The sequence below is a fragment of the Dasypus novemcinctus genome, chromosome 21, assembly GCF_030445035.2.
Source record: "Dasypus novemcinctus isolate mDasNov1 chromosome 21, mDasNov1.1.hap2, whole genome shotgun sequence".
NCBI classification, from domain to species: domain Eukaryota; kingdom Metazoa; phylum Chordata; class Mammalia; order Cingulata; family Dasypodidae; genus Dasypus; species Dasypus novemcinctus.
The window spans coordinates 10427090-10434215 of NC_080693.1; the positions used below are offsets into that span (position 1 = coordinate 10427090).

Here is a 7126-nt window from a genome sequence, read left to right on the forward strand (position 1 = left end):
ACTCACTCTTCATTCCAAGACTTGATGCCTTCTAGGTGGTGTTTGTCCTTGAAGCTTTTATTGGCCGACTGGGATGGGGGCTCCAGCTCATGGAACAGATGGTAGCTACAGGACAGGGTGGCTGCTGTGAGGCTACCAGGAGCCATACTTCAGGTCTCCCTCTCAATGTCCATACAGAAGTTGGCATTTGGGTGCCACAACATGTTTAGACAACTGGTCCTATGCTGACCCAGGATCCACCAGGGTGATCCCCCCCCCTACAGTTGCCAGATCCTGTCCTGGCCTCATCTGTCATTATCACTGAGCTGTTCCAAGACCCCAAACCAGGTTCCAAATTGCTCATTGAGCACAAGGGAGTCATAGCAGCAGCCTTCCTGGAGCTGCTGGAGCTCAGTAATGATCTGGTATTCCTGGGGTCAGAGGGAAGGAAGAGTAACTGTGGAGGCCTGGGTGGGCTTCCTGAGAGGGATGGGGGCCAGTGCCTGGGTTTCCTCCTGTGGGTTCCCCCACCCCTCCACACCCTTCAAGGCTCTACCTGCTCTCAGGGCTGAGTTCATACAGCTCATCCTCGGAAGATGTTTTTCATCCCAAGTATAACCCCCACCCTCCAGGGGGAAGGTTCAGCCCTGTCTTTTCTCCCTAAATTCTCCCCATCAACCTAAGAGGAAGTTGCATGCAGCCCAGATATGTCCTGCACAGACGGATCCCTGTTTTCCATCTCCCACCCCACCCCAGCCCCACCCCTGCAGTGATGGTCATAGCTGCTCATCTTCCTCTTGTCAAAATTGACCATCCTCCCCTAGAAGGCAGAGAGTTCACATCCATCATAAAGGGCCCCCATTCATTGCATTGCCCATTGCTGCCCCTGAGCCCCTGTCACACTGAATGACTGTGGGGTTCAACATGCACAGAGCTGTCCAGACCAGGGATGGACCTAGGCAGACTTCTGGGTACCAGGAGTGGCAACTGGGAGTGGTGACAGAGAAACATTCCAGTCCTAGCCTCTGATAACAATAGAGAAATGGCCCTTTGGCCCAGCCTCCTTTTACTCATCTATAAGAAGGCCATGGCATCCCCACTCCCAGAGGCTTTGAGGCTCTCAGAAGATGTGGTGTGCCCACTGGTGAGAGCTCAGGGCTCAGGGATGGGGCCCCTCCTCCTAAGCCTCAGGGACTCTTTCCCACTCTGCCTCTGCCCCCAAGCTCACTTCCAAATTCTCCTGCATGGCATAGCCCACCATCAAAAACTGAGTGAGAAATATCCCTAGGCATGGGACAATGCCCTGGACATCATTCTGTGGCATTGGGTAGGGTGGGATTTAGCCCAGGCTCTCAGGAGCCCCCAAGACCCCTCCCTGAATCAGTCTCAGACTCCTAGGACCATGGACATTTAGCTGTCACCCCTGTTACCCACCCAGTTTCTAAGGATGCCACACTCCCTTGCAGTTTCCTCCCAACACTGTCTTTTCTAAAATCACCAAATTTATCCCCCTCTGCCATTCAATCCACTCTAATTCAGCTCTTCCAGGCTCTTGCTCTGACTGGCTGCAACTAGTCCCCCAGGATTCCCACATCTCACTGCTTAAAGATTCCTGGGGAGGGGACAAGGCTTCCCAGGCTTAGTGTTCCAGGAAGGATGAGTTTGAGGAGGCCCCCCATGCTGGCTTGAAGGCCACCATGCCCCAACACTCCTGGCATCAGGCACGCTCATCCTTTCTTGCTGCTGCTACTTCTTCTGGGCTCTTTTGAGGTTCATCTCCAGGGTAGAGAACTTGGAGATTCCCTCCTGCCAAGATTAAGGAAGTGGTAAGGCTCTCCGTCCCTCAGTTATTGTCCCTGTGGTCTTGAACACCTGGACAAACTGGGCAGGTGGAAATCTATGGCCATCACATGCCTGATGCTCCCTGCCTGAACTTGTGCAAGTGGACTGGCCTCCTTGAGCCTGTTTGATCATTTGTCATTTGAGGACAGAGATCTGACCATCCTCATTGAGAGTCCACAGATCTCAGCTTGTATGCTAGCAGTATGAATGCTGTGGCCATTGCACTTTCCCCCTTGGAGTCACAGGAATGCTCAGCCACATACCTTTTCTCCCTTAAATCTCACCACTTCACTGTGAGGGTGGCAGCACTAGATGGTCATGCTTCCATTCCACATGGAAACAGAGGCCCAAGTGATTATAGATTTGAACTGATTCACTCAGGGCATCAAGGACAGACTACTCACTTCAGATGGAAGCATTGTCTGAGCTGATGTCACCCCACCACCCACTATCACTAACAGGTGCCTGTTTTTCCCATCTTCTGAGTGTGGATTGGGGCCTCGTGTTTTCTCAGCCATGGAGCTTGAGGATGGGTGTCTCTAGAGGCCTAGTTGAGCAGTTTTTGCCTGCCCCATTCAACAGGAGTGGAGACCCCAATGCCTGCCCAAAGTTATGTCAAAGGTACCCCCTACCCTGGGTTCCACTCAGGATATTCTGCCTGCAGACAAGCCCTAGCATCCACTCAGGAATGGGTCTCTATGGTGCCAGGTCTGAGTATCGAGTTAGAGTGGGGGCTTCCAGGAGTACTGAACATTGAAATTTGGCTTCCTCTTTAATGTGGAAGTTTTTAGTTATGGTCAGGAAGGACCACCATGATTTCCTGTCTCCATGTATTTCTCATAGCTCCCTGGCACACGTGTTATTTGTAAGGAGGCACAGTTATGAGCCTCATGGAGACTTATTATCCTGCCAGTTATTATCTCCTCCTGGAACATCCCAGCCACCTCCACTGAACCCAAGCACCACAGCCTACTGCTCTACAACTGCGTGCCTATAAAACAAACATATCCCTCTTCATCTTCATCCAGAAAAGGCCAGACTGGATGTCTTTAAAGAAATTTTCAGTGAAAAACTAACAACTCCACCTCCTTAACCCTGACCCCCCAATCCCCTCTTTACCTTGGGATCAACAACTGCTCACTGAGTAGTTTGCATTTGAGAAAATCTCAAACAGCATCTGAAAGAGGTGAAAGCTGTCCCTGAGGGAGGCCAAGAAGGAAGGAGTAAGGTGAGTGTAGGTGGGAGGGTGTATGAGCTAATCTACTTTATTTTATCTTCCTCAGAAATGGACTGTCTGGGTGGATGGGGCTAAAACTGGGTAGCTCTGAGTGCTACAGGACATCGTGGGACTTGGGAGCTGAGCTCTCAGGTGGGTACATTCCCCATTCCCATTTCATGAGCAGCTGGTTTTGACATGTGTATATTTCAACTGGATGGAATGTGTTGCTGAGAAGCAAACACTTGACATTCTCTCATTTGGTTCAACTCTGTAAATGAAGGAGGAAGGAACCAGTGCTGAGGAAGTACAGTTGACCTCAGGTTATATGGAGACCTAGAGCTTCACTCCTCCAGCCCCTGCCCAGGAGCTGCTGCCTCCCAGGCTACTTGAAGGGAAATGCCCAGACCTATGGAGCCCCTGGCCCAACCTTCTGTCCCTTGGAGAGAGACCTGGCCACCTGGAAAGTTCCTCCCATGTCTTCTTCAGATGGTGAATAGAGTGGCTTTTGAGAGAAGAGCAGAGAGCATGGCATAGAATGAGGATCTTGAGGACCCAGCACTCCTGGGGAGGAAGACATAATGAGCCATGAGGTGTGGTCTGAGTGCCCCCCTGCTCCAGCTTCAGCCCCTCAGCTGACATCTCCCCTCTAGGATGAGACAGACACCCAGGGAGACCCTGAGGGCATGCTGTGAACCCAGAGAGGGATACCCAATCTCAACCTGAGTAAGTAGCCTTGGTGGGAGGTGAGAATAGTATAGGGCTGTGCAACAGGCCAGGGAGGGCCTGAAGAACTGAGAAAATAAGAGTACAGAGGGGCTCCAGGACTCCAGAGAGGGCCCTCTGAGCATACCCTGGCCACCTTGTCCAGTGCTCTACCACCCTGGCCCTGTCTGGAGCCTTCATGCTCTGGTCCCTGAGGCAGGTTGTGATGATGCAGCTGGTCACATGGTTTAACTCAGTGATGACGGCATGGACAGAGGGTGCCACATGCTCCTTCCACTTTTCGTTGTGCTGGAACCAAATTGAGCCCAGACAGTGACAGGGCACCACCTTCTTGAACAGCTTCTGGGAAGGAGATGTTGGCCGTCCCCAAAACCATACAGCACAGATCCCACAGACCCTCAAGACCCAGGCCAGGGCCCAATGATCTCAACTGGAGCTCAGCAGGCTGAGAACAGGGTGTGTTCTCTGTCTGCTGAGGGGCCCTAGCACTTGAGCGACCCAGGGCCAAGCCTAGAGGGACAGAGAGAGCTGCACTTTCAAGTCCCTCTCACAAACTCCAGCATGGGAGGTGCTTCATGCCTTCATAGGCCCAGGTGGCACCATCCTCCCTCCTGATAATGCCTCCTGGACCTGCTGGTGATCAGGCGCATGGCCCCTATTGAGATCAGAGATTTTGGGGGTTAGCCCAAGGATCCAGTACACATTAGGGTCTTATTAGTGGTGATACTGTGAAGAGCCCCAGCACAGAGTGGAACACCTTTGGAGATGGTTAACCTCAGTGAGCTCCCTTCAATCCCCCCCCCCCCCTGCAATGGCTAAGCCCCTTCAGACTTTCTATTTCTTTGCTCTCATGTAATCATCACAGTCATTGAGTGTGATAGGTACAGATAGTGTACTGTATCTACTTTCCAAAAGGGGCAAGTGTGGGCTTGGGGGATTAATAAACTTACCCAGGTTACAAAGCTGGGAGTGGACCCAGGCTTTGGACCCAGATCATAAGATTCTGGATTAGGCTATGATAAGGTTGGGACAGCAGATCCTGGGAGGACAATCCATCCAGCTCCACCGGCCAAGTCCAGCTGCTCACCGCATCCATGTCAACTGTTCTGCCACCAGCTCAGGAGGGAAAGCCAGGAGATTAGCCTTATCCCCATTCAGACTGTTCTCTGAGTTCTCAGGCCAGGGTCAGGAAAGCTATGGTGGGGTTGCCAGACTTGCTCCAGCTGATGAATTAAGATGGACTAGCTCCAGGACAGGCATGGAACCTAACTCTGTAGGTTGGAGTTGTGGCAGTTCTAGAGCCACCTTCAGCTCTGTAGCTTGTACTATAGTCATCAGGTAATACATCAGGCTCTATTTCTAGAGCAAGCACTGGTGTAGACTTGATAGCTGGCAGTATAGATGGAAATGGAGATGATTCAGGCTTAAATACCCCTGTGTCTGCTGCAGTGGTGGAACTGGTACTAGAGGTCACATTGGAAGCATTTCCAGCTCTGGAACTGACAAAGGAGAAAGAGAGGAAGAGGTAGATTCCATACCACGAATGGCCCCAAGTGTCTTTCAAATAAAGAGAAGATCCCACTACCTCTAGGGGAAGTTCCAGCCCAAAATGTGTTCCCAGACTGCAGTCTCCCAGGTGAATTGTCTGAGGCTCCTCTTTGCTCCTGGTTCAAAATCAACCTCTGGTAGTTCCTGCCTAGGTGGTTTAGCCCCAGCCACCACCCCATAAGTTCACATGCTACCACCCTGAGGACTCCTCACCTTTTGGGTCTGCCACAGTGGGCTGTGAGTGGCTCATCTGTGAAAGCAGAACCATGGCATGGTGCTCCAGGGCAGAGCCAGGTAGATGTACCTGGGCATAGGCCGCCAGCAGCTTGATGCAGGGAGAGTCTGCTTGTTGTAGGAAATCTTCAGAGTACTGGTCCAACAAGCTGCTCGAGAGGGAGAAGTGGATGCTGAGGGCAGGTGGGTGGGCAGCAGAGTCAGAAACTGGCCTTTCTTCCATATTGCCCCCCAAGGACCCTCCTATTGGAACATTAAGTCCATAAGGACAGGGAAGAGTTTTGATTGGTTTGTTCATAGTCTGGCACTGACACATAGTAGGAGTTTCATCAATATGTGAGTGATGAGGGGACAGGGTCTGTCCTTCTGCCCCAGGCCCTCCTGGCCCCCAGGCAGTAAATTCTGGCCTGAGAAGCTGCCTCATCTTCTGCCATGTGTCTCTTCTTCCCACTGACACTGCCTTCCCAAATGACAGGGGCACAGCTGGCCTTGCCATCCCTGAAGGAGGCAGACAAGACTGAGATCCATGGCAGATTTGGAGCAGGCTTCTCACCACCTCTTGTCATGGGTCTGCATGAAATTATGTTTGGGGGCCTTGAGGCTGTGATGGGATGTGGTGGGGAAGGGCTTTCTCAGGGGCCAACAATGAAACCCAGGGTCCTCTGCAGCCAGTGCCCTGGACCCCACCCACAACATGTTTTGACTCTTTCCCAACTAGAGGGGTGAGCCCTCTGAACTCAGCCTCCAGGGGGTCATAGTATGTGTGGGGCCCAGTGTTCTGCCCAGCCCTTCCCTGCCACCCACCACCCAAATCCCCACACTGGTCTCAGGTGAGATGAGCACCTCCCCCTCTCCCAAAGTGCACTCACTTTTCCATTTCACGGCATATGTCATGCCTGCCACTGCCACAGTGTTTACCTCCATATTTAGGGGAGATGGTGACAGTGTCTCGGCTAATTTACTGAGTTAAGATGATGCATGTTACTGCGTGTGGCCCCAACTCAAATGGAACCCAAAAAAACAGGGACATTCATCTGCTTTGTTCGCTGTTTGAAGCTACATGTCTAAGAAAGTGCCTGCACCTAGTAGTCATTTGATGTATACTTGGTGAAGGAATGAGTCTTTAGCAGCACCTTCTCAGACCTGTCTGGTGGCCTACAGTGATCCTTGCTCTGACCACACCAAGGTTGGAGGCACTGAAAAAGATCTCAAACCTCCTTCAGAAATGAGAAAACTGGGATCAGTAAGGGGTTGAGACAGAGAGTTTCTTCACTGGGAAGAGGAAAGTCCTGCCTTGTGGCAACCCTGCCCTTCCAGAGGCCCTGTCCACTGAGCCAGGCTCAGGGAAGCACTTTCCATGGCTTCTCCCAGTTAATCCTTACACTCAACCTTGAAGTTTGGTCCTTTTACCATCCCCTTTCCCAAGTAGGAAACCGAGGCCAGTGGGTGAAATGACATTTCTGAGACACAAGCAAGTTGGGGCAAGAGCCGTCAAGTGGCCAGGGATTGGATAGGTACTCACCTTTTGAACAACTGGTTCAGAAACTGCTTGGTGGTGGTGAATACCTGGTATGTCCTGAG

The 7126-nt window shown here is 51.8% G+C and overlaps 1 pseudogene; it reads right to left on the bottom strand.

The window, feature by feature from the left end:
* Nucleotides 1–284: 284 nt before the first annotated feature.
* On the bottom strand, nt 285–5768 carry LOC131274906 (ral guanine nucleotide dissociation stimulator-like; annotated as a pseudogene).
* Nucleotides 5769–7126: the final 1358 nt, after the last annotated feature.